Source organism: Sebastes fasciatus, chromosome 1 (genome assembly GCF_043250625.1).
Source record: "Sebastes fasciatus isolate fSebFas1 chromosome 1, fSebFas1.pri, whole genome shotgun sequence".
Lineage (NCBI taxonomy): Eukaryota > Metazoa > Chordata > Actinopteri > Perciformes > Sebastidae > Sebastes > Sebastes fasciatus.
The window spans coordinates 14055222-14071888 of NC_133795.1; the positions used below are offsets into that span (position 1 = coordinate 14055222).

At 39.4% G+C, this 16667-nt stretch overlaps 3 long non-coding RNA genes across 3 annotated transcripts in view; 2 read left to right on the plus strand and 1 right to left on the minus strand.

Moving 5' to 3' along the window:
• LOC141777163 (uncharacterized) overlaps positions 1-7293 on the plus strand; it is a 32095-nt gene extending 24802 nt beyond the window's left edge. The window contains exon 5 of the long non-coding RNA XR_012595863.1: positions 6495-7293. This is a non-coding gene — a long non-coding RNA (uncharacterized LOC141777163). The remainder of the gene's footprint in view (positions 1-6494) is intronic.
• Positions 381-3195, minus strand: LOC141777158 (uncharacterized). Its single transcript, XR_012595860.1, has 4 exons — positions 2969-3195; positions 2644-2679; positions 2413-2508; positions 381-601 (listed from the first exon to the last, which is right to left on the minus strand). It is a non-coding gene; the product is annotated as an uncharacterized LOC141777158 (long non-coding RNA).
• A 3231-nt stretch (positions 7294-10524) lies between the features above and the next one.
• Positions 10525-12969, plus strand: LOC141765022 (uncharacterized). Its single transcript, XR_012593355.1, has 3 exons — positions 10525-10872; positions 11921-11990; positions 12831-12969. It is a non-coding gene; the product is annotated as an uncharacterized LOC141765022 (long non-coding RNA).
• Positions 12970-16667: the final 3698 nt, after the last annotated feature.

A 16667-nucleotide genomic window follows, 5' to 3' on the forward strand; every position in this document is an offset into this window, starting at 1 on the left:
GGAAGTCAAATCACACTTATGTCTGATCTACCCATTTCATAATAGGTGATACTAATAAACAAATTTCATAGTAATAAGTCATATAATAATGGTATCTGGTAGTCTGACTCTGCGGGGAATTTGTATGGGGATTCAAGATCGATCGGGGCGAATTTTCAAATAGTATCCTCGTTGGCTCTGCCTGTGTTTTGCCCACCAGCAACTCCCTGTCGTCAGCTTGTTTACTCCTATGGTATGCCATAAAAAGGTCATAGTATATGCCTTCAAAATATCATAACCAACGTCATAAAGAAATGTCATAGTATAATATGCCATAAAATGCAATAACAAATGTCAGCATATAAGTGCATTCAACTATCTGGGTACAACCCCAAAAATTGCAAGAATTATTCAAGTACATCAACTTAAGCAAATATGTGGAAGTGCGTCATTTAGTAACAATAAGAGACAGAGATCGTCAAAGTGCCAAAAGTGTAGTTAATTCATTTTTTTATGGGAAATGTGACATGACATGACCCTGAATGACAGTACAGTCACACGGTGGATGAGTTGGGTGAAGAAAGTCGGTCATCCTTAGTTTAGGTCTGGAAACTGCACTCATCTGGGGAGAAAAGGAGGACATAAGAATTTGTATCACATTCACATACATCTGTGCCAACTACTACTAAATCAAACTTTCTCAAAGTTTTGGTGACGAGTGCTAATTTAGGGAACCAGCATATGATTGAGGGTCGCACAGAAAAAGTGTACTATACTATGACACTACTATAAATTTATTATGACATACTATGAAAATATTTATGAATTTGTCATGATATACAATACTATGACTTTTATCATGACATTCTATACTGCAACATTTTTTATGGTATACTATACAATGATTTTATTGATTCTTTATGACATACTATAGTATGGGTTTGTATGAGTGTTTTATTACATTTTTGTTTTCGACGAACTACGCTATGACTATTTTCCATCATATGACATTTTTCGGCACTATTTTTGACATACTTTACGATGACTTTTTTCTCTCGACATACTATACGCTGACCTTTTTTACTTTTTTGGCATACTGTAACATTTCTTTTACCAAATACTATACTATGACTTTTTTATGACTATTTTCGACATGCTATACTATGACATTTTTTACGATGTACTATGACTTTTTTTTTTAACATACAATACTGTGACTTTTTCGACATACTATGACCATTTTTATTACAACATACTATACTATGACTTTTTATGACTATATTCAACATACTCTATTTTCTTTTTACTTTTTGACATACTATATTGCGATTTTTCTTTTTTTTTTTGGACATACTATACTATGAAGTTTTTTACTTTTTGGACATACTATACTATGACTTTTTTTTAACATACTTCTGTGACTTTTTTGACACACTATACTATGACTTTGACTATTTTTGACATACTATGACTTTTTTCTTTTTTTACCAAATACTATACTATGACATTTGTATGACTATTTTCGATATACTATACTGTGACTTTTTTTTGACATACTATCCTACGAGTTTTTTCATACTATAGTATGACTTGTTTTTTCCATTTATTTTTCGACATACTAAGACTTTTTTGATGAAATTTTTCAACATATTATACCATGATTTTTTTTCATAAGATTTTTCAACATACTATACTGACTTTATTTTTTGTGACATTTTTCGACATACTATAGTATGACTTCTTTTTCATGGCATTTTTATACATAGTATAGTGACTTTTTTCATTATATTTTTCGACATACTATAGTATGACTTCTTTCGACATATTATGCCTTGATTTTTTTTCATGACATTTTTCGACATAATATACTATCACTTTTTTTCATGATATTTTTCTACATTTTATAATATAAAATTGTTTTTCCATGAATTGTTTTGACAAACTATACCAAGACTTTTTTTGATGACATTTTTCGACATACAATACTATGACTTTTTTCATGACAATTTCAACATACTACAGTATAAAATTGTTTTTATAAGCCATCTCAACCTGATCTCAACATGGCTGCCGGGTCACAAACTTTCTCATTTTACAGCTAAACAGTACACTACAAGATGATTCTGAAAACATTTGAGGCGAGAAATAGGCATTAACGTAACATAATATTGATTCTATTTGATCAGCACTGCTTAGTTTGACCATTTGGTTGGAGTTCGTGAGTGATTGACAGCCGGCCCAGATCAGCTCTGACTGCTTGTTTTCCTCCGGTCTGTGAAATTTTGCAGATGCCGTTAGGAGTAGTTTTTTCAGGTTACCTGTTTCATACTACTACTACTGTCAGGATAAAGCAATCGTTTTATAAAAATAACTTTTTTTTTAATAATATTTGCTCCAATCTCGCCTACTTCAGCTTTAATGGTGTTTCCTTACTGTTTGAGTTCGTCCAGCCACAATCTCATCTTGGAGGCGGCTGAGCTGCTTCTGATGAGCCTCCCTGTGTTTCTCCAGCTGCTCCTCCAGCATTTTCTGGAGGACAGAGACACAAAAAAGAAAAAAACACATTAGAGACACACAATCATTCAAATAGAAAATCACTTGACTGTTGCAGTTCCCAGCTCTGTACAGACAGCAGCAGTGTTTGTCAGGTCCACTTCTCCTCACTTTGATGTCCTCGTCTCCATCCAGTCTGTCTTTTCTCTGAGAAACAACAAAGAAGAGAAATGAGCTCCTTAAATGGGCTGTAATTTCAGCTTCAGGTATTCTGAAGTTCTGGACATCAGAGACAATGATATTGTCAGGAAGTGTCAATCACACTGAATAATGTCTGAATGTCCATGTCTACTACAGACCATATCCTTTTATTTCATGAATTTTCATTAAGTTTTAACGAAGCTAAAGAGGCCACTGAATTTAAAATATGTTGTATGCTTTCATTATTCAACAACATTAAACACAACGCAGCTGGTAATGAGAAAAAATATCCTACCTCAGAGCTTCAGCACAGAGAAGATGTTGTCTCAGTTGGTCTGTATAACGTTCCTCTTCTTCCCAGATGTCGTCCAGGCATCATGAGGCTGCATTTCTAAAACTGTATGACAAATAAAAGCACCTGTTTTAACATGCAACAAAACTGACAAAGCAGAAATCATACAACAATAAGACAATTTAGAGTTATATTTATAGTTAGCATTGACAATGGAGGGAGACTGGGAGCTTGAGCGGGCGCCACCTGATCCTAGTGCGTGCAGTTTCTCCTGTTATATATATATATATATACTGTATTTATCCATCCATCCAATACTCCAATACTGACTTCTGAAAAAAGGTGGCTGTCTGTGCCCCCCGTAAATTACACCCTTGAATGTATTATTGGTTTGGATATAAGGGCTCTCTGGATAATGTTGTTCTACTAGTGTTTACATTGACATTTAATGTAATTATTTTTGTGTCCCCCCCATTAACATTTACTCAGAACATTTTAACTGACCTACTTTTTTAGTTTTATTTAAAAGGACTGTTTGTAAGAATCAGAAATGCTAGTTAACAGCGACACCTGTGGCCGTTAAGTAAAAGAAAGTCAGCGTCGGGCTCCGCTTGCTCTAAATAGACATGAACGAGCAACGCTCAAAACAGTGAGGCGACACACGTCAGCTAAAACCCCAATATCACTCTATATTTCACCTGCTTGGCAGTAATGTTAGCTGACCAGACGAAGGACACTCCATGAATCACTGCTGATCCTAGTGTTGGCTTTTCCTGCTTCAGCCTCCCGACCGCGGTGGGAGGGAACAGGGGAGACACCGGCACCCGGTCAGAGACGATAACGTTTCTCGCTGCGGAGCCCCGTCACTTCCTAAGACACGGTAAACCTCTGTTGGTGTGGAGGAGCTGCAGCATTTATTTCTGCACAAACGTCCACTGAACATTCACTAGATTATCTCAGCGCTACGAAGTCTTCTGCAGTGTGTAGTGTGCGCGCATCCACGGGAGGTGGAGCGAGCTGAGTGAAGACAGGCAGGCAGAGGAGCAGAGTACAGCAGAGACTCCGGCCCTGGAGACCAAAGCTACGGTCTCCCCCCCGTCCTCCGACCGCGGCCAACACTGTTTTGCAAGACGGACTTTACTAGATATAACTTTGCGGTTTTGGTGCTTCCGTGTAGTTTGTGTTGGAGTCTTGTCTGAACAGCGTAGCCACACGCGAGCGCGCATATGCGAACGCGCATGGGACACTGACCCGGGTGATTTATACGCGTAAGAGGTTACAAACAATCCCTTTAAGTACACTTTTACACAAATCATTTTACTTTTGAGTAAAATATCTTTAAAGTAACAGTACTTTTACAGAGTAGCGCATATACTGTAATACTCTAGTACTCTTTCCCTTTTCGCGTTTTTTAAATTTGAACCAGTGTTCTTTAGCTTCTTCTCAGGTTTGTATAGCATCAGTTTGTCACATTTTACTCCCCCCAGGATGGTGCACATGTGAAGTCCTCAACGACTTCCTCTGGCTTCATGTCACTCCATTTGGCAGTTGGCTATCACCAAGCTTCTTAGTTGAATGTGAAAACAAGCCGAGCAAATTAGCACTGATTAATTATCCATTATCAAAATAAATTATAATGTCAGTTTCATGAGTTTTACTGTTTTTACAAGGCCTCGGGTGAGTCATCAGGGCAAAAATACAAGACATAAAGCAGCAGCCAAACCGGAGGAATACTCCTAGCTAGTGGAGAGCCAGCCAACATTTAGGCAGTGCTTTATTGTCGTAGTGCCAGCCACTGGGTATCTGGCATGTCCCACCCACATAGATGAAAGCCAACTCTTAAGTGGCAGTGTCTGCTCTGTATGCACCTCCCCTGTCTGACACAGGAGCTATGCACTAAGAGAGAGAGAGAGAGGAGTGCCAATACTGTGACAGAGCTGATTGGTGTGTGTGTGCGTGTTTGCTAACATGGCATTCATTATGTATTCAGTCAGGAGTTATATCTCCCCATTTTTCAATTTCTCCCTTTTTATTGTTTGCCTTTCTCTCCCTTTATGCTGAATTCACAAGCAGCTGGGATGGATAAAGCATTTTAATGATCCCTAACTGATTTCTCCATTTGCTTTAAACTTGCCTTTAAGTTGAGGCAAGGATAAAGTGTGGTTGAAATTTGCACGAGTGGTTGTGGCCGGTGGAGTGGGAATGGGTTATTATCCTTCAGTTCAGTTACATCGTCTCGGCCCTGCTCTCTAGAGTCTCTCTCATTCAGTGCACAATGGTTTGGTTTATCTAAAACTCAGCAGTGATAATATTTATAAACCTATGGATATAGATAACGGTAACTTGCTACTGTCAAAAACATTATATAATAATAAACCATAATAATTTAATGGTTTTTCATATTGTTCGAGTCTCTGATACAGAAGCAAATAAACCTCAGGCCTCGACTTCTGCAAGGGAAATGACCCAAACTGACCCCAGATCAGCACCTCAGATTGATCAGGTAATGCCCGCTGCACTGCAGTTATGCATAACCATTAAATCAAATGACTTTCCTCTGTCTGAGAGGGAGATCTTCCAGGTGATTCATCAGTGATTCATTATCTAACTGATGCTCTCACTGCAGAGGGATCTAGCTCGCAGATTAATCTATCTGTCATCGTCGTATAAGGAAGATATATGGTCATTGTTCAACAGAGCAGGGATGAAGTAAGGGAGCGGGTTTGTATCAGCACCGGACATAGACATTTGTAATGAGAACATCACTCCAAGATCATATTGGGAGTCAGGGGCTACTGTGCTTCTGTACTATTATATAGATATTTAGCACAAATCCTCTCTTTCTAAAGCAGAGCTCCAGCTGCTGTAGAAAGCTTTCCCTTGTCTCGTCTCTCTCACACACTTACTGACGTCAAAACGCATATCAGATGGTCTGGGATACTTTTTAAAGGCTCACACATGCAAATGGTCATCTATCCTCCGCCCAGGCTGTGTTCCACCCACTCTCACTGCTCGAGCCTAACTGCTCGGCTGCTCCTGCTGCTTCCGTGAGACCGAAGCAGAAACAAATGTCTCAGTCCTGCCAACTCTTGTGTGTATGTGTGTTTGCGCGAGTGTGCATGTGTGCGAGTGTGTATACCATGGAAGCCCACTGGGCTGTGGTTCCCTCAGTAGTCCTGCAGCGGCAGTAACTCGATACAGTACACACACATTTTTGTTGCTGATCCAAGCTTGTCTGCTTGCCATGATTTTGGTTCAGTTCAACTTGTTGTAAAACACTGCTGCGCAGTGTGCACTGTTAAAGAGGAGAACATGTGATCGGCATCTAATGAACACAATGTGCCATGTTGTGAAAGATGGTTATATGCAATTTAATGAAGTTGATTTGTTGCCTTAGACTTAGCAGTTTAACGGCTCTAAATCAGATCTTAATGCAGCTTTTTTCTGAGCGTTTCAGCTGAAGATATTATCTGAACACCAGCTAATCTCCTAATCTAATAACGCCTTTCTTTCTTTCTCTCTTTCTCAGACTCCCTGCCCCCCCAGCCTCTTCATCGCCTCTCATGTAGGAAGAAAAGATGTTTCTTTGTAAGGACTCACTGGCACTACTTCCACTGACTCACGCAGCTGCCCCAATAGAGCTCTCCTCCCTCTGATTTACAGCCAGTAGTGGTATTATAGGTTTCTAGTTGTTTTCCAGAGTTATTTACTGGCACTTTCAGTCCATCGGCCTGTGTGTTTCTGCAATTTGTGCAGAGATGTTTTTACTGTTTAAACCCTGATATTTGGAGCTGCTACCCATCCAGAAGAAGGCTCAGGCTGATATGTCCTCTCGCCCGTTTTGTTGGTTGCTGGTTCCTAAAATTACGACTTTTTTCTCGTAATATTACGACTTTTTTTCTCCTTCAGTTACATTTCCTAGTAGAACATTTACTCTTTGGCCCTCACTGCATTAGGCTTATATACTATAAACTGTGTTACCTTCATCACAATGCTCAAATGTTTTGCGGCTCCAGACAGATTGTTTTTTTTTTTTTTTGCCTAAAATGTCTCTTGATAGTAAAGGTTGCTGACCCCTGGACTAGAAGGCTAGTATAGCTCTAGCCTCGGGTTACATCGGCAAGTAATAAATGATAAGCGGGACCTGCCGTTAGGAAACGGTTTATGGTGGAGGAACAGGAGCGGCATACCACTCCAGGAAAACAACACAGTGTCACTAATACCAATAACTATGGCTCTGTTGTATTCAAGAGTCCCAGTGAGACTAGCAGTAAATCATCAATGCACATTACCTGGATCCTGAAATCAAAGCAGCTAAATGAAATTCAACCATCCATCCATCCATCTTCAACCGCTTATCCGGGATCGGGTCGCGGGGGCAACAGCTCCAGCAGGGGACCCCAAACTTCCCTTTCCCGGGCCACATTAACCAGCTCTGACTGGGGGATCCCGAGGCGTTCCCAGGCCAGAGTAGAGATATAATCTCTCCATCTAGTCCTGGGTCTTCCCCGTGGTCTCCTCCCAGCTGGTCGTGCCTGGAACACCTCCCAAGGGAGGCGCCCAGGAGGCATCCGTGCTAGATGCCCGAACCACCTCAACTGGCTCCTTTCGACGCAAAGGAGCAAGGACTCTACTCCGAGTCCCTCACGGATGACTGAGCTTCTTACCCTATCTCTAAGGGAGACGCCAGCCACCCTCCTGAGGAAACCCATTTCGGCCGCTTGCACCCGCGACCTCGTTCTTTCGGTCATGACCCAACCCTCATGACCATAGGTGAGAGTAGGAACGAAGATTGAACGGTAGATCGAGAGCTTTGCCTTCCGGCTCAGCTCTCTTTTCGTCACAACGGTGCGGTAGAGCGAATGCAATACCGCCCCTGCTGCTCCGATTCTCCGACCAATCTCACGTTCCATCGTCCCCTCACTCGCGAACAAGACCCCGAGATACTTAAACTCCTTCACTTGGGGTAAGGACTCATTCCCTACCCGGAAATTCAACCATCATTAATGTAATTATTTACACCTGTTCTTCTCCTGCTGTCACACCTCAACATGTCTTCCTAAAAGGCCTATAGATGGTTATTTTTAGGTAAATGTTACATTTACAGTCACACTGTGGCCACACTGACATAAATCGGTGTTCTTGCCAACATATCTCATCAAGGTAGATGTTATTTTCGCCCAAAACGGCAGATTTGTAGGTACTTAGGGTTCAACAGTCAAGTTGTTTAATGGCTGTTGGCAACAACAACAACTTTTTGGTGCATTACCGCCACCTACTGGTATGAAGTGTGGATCAGTATTCTAATTGTTCACTAGTTTTACTACTAAGGAAAATAAAAATAGTAACAACTATAAAAAAATTGTTTTTATATATAATTGATGGTAAGTCTGGGTGAGCCTCAGGAAGAAGAAAGCAGCCGTTTTAGTCAAGTTTGTCTGACTTGCAGAGGTGGGAGGAGCTCTGGCTGTTTGTGATCACCTGGTGGCTGCATCAGAGCAGTTACACCAACAATCTATTGATTTGCAAAATTATGTTTTAAAGGGACTGTTTGTAAGAATCAGAAATGCTCGGGCTTGTGCTCTCTCTAAATAGACATGAACAAGCATTGCTCAACACAGTGAGGTGACACACGTCAGCTAAAACCACAATATCACTCTATATTTCACCTGCTTGGCAGTAATGTTAGCTGACCAGACGAAGGTCTCTCCATGAATCACTGCTGATCCTAGTGTTGGCCTTTCCTGCTTCAGTCTCCCGACCGCGGTCGGAGGGAACAGGAAAGACACCGGAGTTTTGGTCGGAGACGATAACGTTTCTCGCTGCGGAGCCCCGTCACTTCACAAGACACTTGAAACCTCTGTTGGTCTGGAGGAGCTGCAGCAGTTATTTCTGCACAAACGTCCACTGTACATTTACTAGATATTCTCAGAGCCATGAAGCCTTCTGCAGTGTGTAGTATGCGCGCATGCACATGAGGTGGAGCGAGCTGAGTGAAGGCAAGCAGGCAGAGGAGCAGAGACTCTAGACCTGGAGACCAAAGCTACGGTCTCCCCCTCGTCTTCCGGCCGCGGCCAACACTGCTTTGCAAGACGGGCTTCACTAGATATAACTTTGCGGTTTTGGTGCTTCCGTGTAGTTTGTGTTGGAGTCTTGGCTGAACAGCGTAGCCACACGCGAGTGAGCATATGTGAGCGCTCATGGGACACCGACCCGGGTGATTTATACGTGTAAGAAGTTACAAACAGTCCCTTTAAATTGACAAACATCATATGTATGATTCATGGCGCAATTCAAACGGGATAAAAAAAAAAATGTATTACTCTCCGTTGACGAACATTCATATTTTTCCCGAAGTAAGGTCCCATAGGGTTTACCGGAAGGGGCGGGACTTAGGCTCTCTATTGCATTTGGACAGGAAGTGAAACAAAATGGGCGGGGCAGCATAAGGTGAATAGCATGGAGCTCTTCATCACTATTCATTGTGTTTATTACTATTTCAATGTTTTGGGGATATTAATGTTATTTGTAACATGGCTATATGGAAATAAAGTGTTTTGAAGTAAAACTCACAGTAAACAGACAACATGTAAACCGTAAACACAGCCAAAACATGAAGAGCGCCTCAGTATGTATTTATAAATTGTATCATAAATGTTGTATTTTAGGGTATTTTCATCAAATTTACAGTCCCAGTTTTAGTAAAGAGTGGGAGAAGACATTCAGTTTCATCATTATCTATGGGATCTTTGTTATAATGGTGATATTGCCTTTGAAATTAAGATTTTATATATGCGAGGATATTAATCTTATTTTCTCTTTATTGCATCTCCATTGTAATCTCCATGGTAATTAGAGCTGTGAAAACTGGCCAAAAATGACCTTCAAATATTAATTCTAAAAAAACACATACAGTAGGTTCGAACTATTTAAATATTTATCTTTGTTTCACTATTTAATATTAATTTTCATATTTTAATATCTGTTTTTTTACTATTCTAATATATATTAACATTTTGAATATGAATTGACGGCCCTAATGGTGATATGGTTTAGTTTACTTACAATGTATTCCTATTCCCTAGCTCCTTACCTTTCAAAAGAGACCACATATGCATATAAGCCTTATGGTTGAGGAGCTATTCTTGACACATTTTTGGTAGTTATTTTTCCAGTTTTTCTCTGAGGGATATGGCTAGGGCTTAACAGGTTAAAAGAAAGAATAGCATTAGTATCTTACCCGTAAAGAGTTAAGTTGATTTCACTGCAATGTTCTTTGACTTGAATTGAAAAATAATCTTCTATTAGAGTGGATATTCAATACCTAGTTAGAGTTAAGTTATGGCCCAATTTCTAACCAAAGTCTTATTAAAATAACTGTGGTTTAAGTCTCTGTGCATAAGCATGTGAGCCTAAATGTTGATGTTGAATGTGAAGGTGTTGATGTCTCGTACACTGTAAGACTTCGATGTAAATTTACAGCGAGATTCTAACAGTTACCTGTAAAATGCTTTTACTGTATATTACTGTGAAAGCAATGCATTCTGGGAGTCAGAACGCTTGCTCCCATGATCCCAGCGGTCAAGTGTATCTTTTCACAGTAATCTACTGCTTGCCGCTGAGAATCTCGGGAAAATAAATTAACGGCTATTTTTCTTAAATTCTCGCGCGTATTTTTTTCGAGTTGACCGTTGAGCGCCACAGCTCAACAGCTCAACGGTCAACAGCTCAACGGTCAACAACTCACTCTGGCAGCAGCAGCAGCAGCATCGTTGTTGTCCAGTGCAACTTGAGGAGCGACAGCAGCAGTTTGGATAAACACTTTTTATTTTCACCACCGCCAGTTCCATTTTGATCGTCAGACCAGACGAAGGGAAACTCCAGTGGTTACATTACGTTACTTCATGGTAAGTCAAATGATCAAGTTGTGTTGTACCTTTGCTAACACAGTGCACGTTCCTCCATGGATGTACATTAGCTAGCTAACGTTAGGTCGTTAGCTGTTCTTTGTTTCGTCTATATTTCAATACTCATTAGTATCACAGGTAACACACATCAGTAGTCTATCTTATATTCACGTTAGCTAGCGCTAGCTCGTTAGTTAGCGTTAGCTCGTTAGCTAGCTGGTTTTAGCTTAGTCAGCATTTAAATTCTCAATATAATTACTAATAGGTAGCAGCAATCTAAAAGGGAGACAAGGCAGTATCTATCTTGTGTTTCAAGAATGTTCAACTGTCAATTTTGCCGCCATGCATGTGGTACTAAATATGCCTTTGTTAGGCATATGAAAGTTCACCAAAACACCCCACATCAAATTTAAATGTGCTTTCCACGATTGTTACCGTTCATTTGGCAAAGTTACAGCTTTAAAATGCCATGTATATAGAGATCACCCAGATCAGAGGGAGTCAAGCTTGAGGGAAGGATGTTCTGGCATAAGGACATTAACATTATACGTTTTATCATGCCACATCGATTTCTGTACTGTCAAATGTGACAGTTTGTCTACATTATTTTCTCACTTGAAGACTCACATTAAAGAGGGGAAACCAGTCTTATGTCCATTCACAAATTGTGGTAAAATGTTTACTGTGATATCCACTTTTTCATCACACTTGTCAAGAACACATAAAGGTTGTGTAGGTGGTAATCTTTTGAGTCAGATCAGGTCAGGTAGAGATGATGGAGAGAATACTGTTGAGCAAGCAGGGTGCTCACATGAGCATGCAGGATGCTTCAAATAGAAGAGAGATGTCCTCATCTTGCAGGCAGATGTGAGTATAACTGATGTAGTTTATTTCAGATTAAGACATTGAAATGCAATGAGTGGAGCTCAGTGTGATTTTAAAAATAATTTCTTTAAACAGGAAAATTGATGACAACTATAGTTAAAGCATTGTTTAATTGTATTAACATTAACTTAGAATTGCAATGCCTTTATTGTCTCCTATATAGGTGTCAGACACAGCGGCGACTGTGAAGACATCCCTCACCCTTCCTGATTGCCCTTAGTTGATCATTCTAGGTAAGCACTAAGCCCCACGTTTCTACTTACACTGTACTAGTGCACATATGCAGAGTACTTCTATTGAGCCTGTCAGCAGGCAGTCAGAAGGTGTGGGGCAGGCAGGAAGACACTGCTTGCCGCTGGAGTTGGAGTTCAGTTGTAGTGAGTTTCTATGGTTATGTCTTCTATATTGTATATAATACACACAACTTTACATTCTTATAAATAGATACTGATTCTGAAACAGTTGTGCATACAGAAATGGATAAATAAATATGTAGTTTTAGATGGTTAATAAATAGTTGACTATAATACATACACAGTGGGCTATGTTTTAGTTAATAAATAGTTGACTCTATAATACATACACAGTAGGCTACGGAATAATAATTTCTCTGATTCTTCTCTGATATGTAAATAGTTTGTTTAAGCTTTTCTCTCACTCTTTCTGGATTAGGGTGTTCCTATAGCTTGTAAATATGTAAATAGTTCGTTTGGTATTCTCCCTCCCTTTGTAGATTTTATTTTATTTGTATTAACTTTTTTACTTGATTTCTCCTTCACTGCAACGGACACAACCACTAAGCTTTATGAAAATGAGTGCGCGATGGTGTCGCAAGTATGTAAATGGCTACCTGGATACATCAAAGAGCAGTACAGTAGATGAGTAGCATCTCGCATCCTACATCAAGAATTCCTGATATCTAGCGGAGGCTTACATTTTTTTAGAAAGGTTTTCAAATATCAGTTGGAAATGCCAATACCATACAAAAACAATAAAGCGGTAAGTGGCCACTTGATAATTCGTCAAATGGTCAATTTGGTATTCAGCCTAAAGCTTTTTGCATTGTGTTTCAGGTCCAATGATTTCCGACCAGCGCTGGATGGTAAGCATCGAGGGTCAGGTGGTGTGTGAAGGGGCATTGTCTGCGTTGGGGCTTGCTGTTGTCTTCACATCCTACTACAACTTCAACCTCCAATATCAGGATCACACTGCCTGGACACTTGAATTCATACAGAAGTAAGTTTGAATTCCATATAGTCATTTGTGTCAGATGTTTGGGCCTTACAGCTATCCTTGTATCTATCTATGTGTGATAGACATACGATCAGAGAGTAGGGTATGGAGAGTTCATTCCAAAATAAGCTTAAATGATCACTTGGATGTTTGGGTGTGTATGTGTGGTTCTAAAATATATACAAGAAACATAACAGTATTAGCCTTCAATAATATCATTTCATATATAAATTAATAACCCATTGTTATTAGTCTTGAATAATTAAATTAAATAGATAATTATCAAAGAGTCATCAAGTTACCAAAAAAACTCAATGTTATATTCATATTCCAAAAGTGTGACTCATAAAACATCAGGCAAGTAAGCTATATTAGCAAGAAGTATTTCACCATGTCCACGTGTATCTACTCTAATATGCATTGCAAACATAAAGCATGAAAAAGAACGATTTGGGGACTTATAATAAATCAGGTATTATTTATACTAACAATATTTAGCGGTCTAATTTTAGGTAAGAGGTGGTTTGATTCACATTTGTGTCTTTTTGTTTTACCTTGCTATGCCTTGTAGAAGCTGTGTCAGGATCAACCCAGAGAGAGGGACAAAGGCACGACAGGGAAAGGTGACCAGCAAGAAGAGCGGGAAAATGGTTCATAAGAAAGGGACATCCCTGAATCCTCATGTTTGCACCCTCCTGCGGAAGCTCATGGATTTCGAGTGGGACTTTGTGTGAGTTTAACAATCACATCCCTGACTCTGTCTGTAGAGACAAACCCTCCATATCTCACTCAATTACTGAAAATCCCTTTATGTCTGTGTCTCACTTATTCACAATGTTATTTTTTATTTAATTTTGCTTAAAATGTTCAACCTGGCATTATTTATACGTTTAATAATTGACCATATTGAGCCAGCACACAGTATTGTTCAACAGTATTGTTCTGTCTAGTGAACCCCCGCAGTGTAACGGGGGAGGCTATTTCATTTTGAAACAGAAAAGTTACAGTATTTACTCAGTCCACAAAGTACAAATGTTTTAAGCCCGTCACTTACTCAGATACACTCACACATGAATTCATTCATTCACAACAGTATTTTTATTTGTAATGGCTATTTTTGTATTTTTGAATTTTATTCTATTTACAATGTTCAACCTGGCATTATTTCTACGTTTAGTATTGAAGATGTTTAGCCAGCACGCAGTATTGTTCAATAGGATGGTTCTGTCTAGTGAACCCCCTCAGTGTAACAGGGGAGGCTATTTAATTTTGAAACAGAAAGGTTATGGTATTTACTCAGTCCATGGACTCAGATATTCATACACAGTCAAATATACACCCTCACTCAGTCAGTCAGATACACACACACACACACACACACACACTGTGTCTCTTACTCACTCACAACTCATCACACCATTTTTATTTGTAAGAGCTTGAGTATTTGAATGTTTTATTTGGATGTTATTTTCTGTCAAACTCAGGTTATTATAATAAACAAGAATAATATGAATATGCCATGTTGTGTTTATTGTTCAAAATTGTTATTTTTCATTTGCTTGTTAGTTTTTATAGATGCTTAAAATACTGTAATTTGTGGAATTATTACAGGAAATTATTGAACATTTTGATTACAACAAGTTACTGTATTTCTCTGATACAGTAGATACTGTAAATTGTACAGTATCTTGCTGGTGAAACTGCAACCAATAAATTACTGTATTTGGAATTATTACAGCAAGTTACTGTATGCTTTGATTACAGTAAGCTGCTGTATTCTTTTGATACAGTACAGATACTGTAAATTGTACAGTAACTTACTGGCGAAACTGCTGCCAGTATTTTACTGTAATTTCTGAAATATTACAGCAAATTACTGTATGCTTTGATTACAGTAAGCTGCTGTATTCTTTGATACAGTACAGATACTGTAAATTTTACAGTAAAATACTGGCAGCAGTTTCTCCTGTAAGTTACTGTAATTTTACAGGAAAAAGTTTTACAGTGTATGAATACACATAACTCCACAATAAGAGCTGGAATGTGTTGCGTCTCTACATGTGAAACCAGTAAGTGACTGGATGTGAATCCAAGTTGTGTTTGGTGCTTCAGTGTATAAAGATGATCTGTTGATGTATGGTGCAAACCTGCAAAAAACTAAAATTTTGAACCTTATATATAAATCAAAATGTAACCACTGTGTGCAGGCACATGAGCCACAGTAACAGATAATGGTCTCTGAGAGGAAAGATTTTGCTGTGTGATTTAGGTTAGATTGAAAACAAAGTCCATTTTATGCTTCATTGCTCCTTATGAAGATTTAAGAACGGTACACTTCAGAAAAATGTCCTCCCTCTCTGCACATTTCTTCTGGTTGGATGATTATAAAAGATTTGAACTGTATTTTAGAAAGAGAACTTTTTTTGTGCCAGAATTAATTTGTAGAGCTTGAGTGGAGACATTTGCTTCAGCGTTTTGTGTAATAATGAATCATTCTTTGTGACGTGTTGTTTCACCTTTGCATTTTGTGAAGTGTGTGGCACTTCATTAGAATAATCAATCAATTAAATAATCAATGTGTAAACTTGGAGACAAATTAAAGTGTTTTCGAGAGATTCATGTATGCTTGAGCACTAATGAGTTCATCTGAAGGCCATTGTTTGAGAGCCGCTGGGTGAAAGAACAAGGTAGAAATATTCAAGTTTGCAGTCGAATGTAGTGTTCTTTTCTCTGCGTTTGCCAAAGTCAAACTCTCACACACCGTCAGCCACCGAGCAGTGCATTTGTACCATAATTGCCATTCAGAATCATCACAAATTATGTTGCCAAAGCACTGATATGAAAGGCACTGATGTGAATGGATGGCAAAGGATGCAGACTATTTGAAATTGTAATAGAAGTCCCTCGAGAACACTTTAACAATAACCCCTATAGATGTAGCCACACATGAAGGTTACATGGTTGTCGCCTCATACAATAGTCACATCAGAAATGTATCAGGCATATTGTATGAGTTCTTGTGTCTGTTGTGGCATTCCTTTGACCCAAAATTAATAATAAATCGAGTATTTCCTGGGTGTCTTTGTGACTTCAGTGGAGGAGGGTAGAGCTGTGTTTGGTGGGAGCCAAGGGCGAGCGGCTTGTCATGTCAGGGGTATTAATTTATGATTTCCATCCCAGCTTATGACCTCCTCACCTCCATTAGAATGCAGCCTTTGTAATTTCATGGTTAATATTCAATAGCCACTTGTCCCCTGTGCCCGCTTTGTGCATGTGAAATTTTCTGGAGGGGTGTGTGTATCATTTTTGATTTGTTGAGTTTGTGTATGTGTGTGTTTGCGCATGTGTGCGTACATGGAAAAGGAAACGAGGGTCGACTTCAGCGCGGCTTCCTGCAAAACAGTTGCAGATGTCCAGAGATGTCCTCTGTGTCTGTATTCCCACTGAGGGGCTTGAATTGCCTCTCTGTCTAACCTGAGTCATTTGCCTCCTTCATACACGCAATTTTCTTTTTTCTCTCTCTCTACATGAATGCAGGCTCACACATAAACATACAGTAGCTGACCCTTATACCGGCCTACAGACCCTCCTATCAGTGAACTCTACACACAGTCTGCAAGAGGCAGAGGTCGGGCAACATTTCACACCCAGCGGACAGCACACACGTGTACACAGAA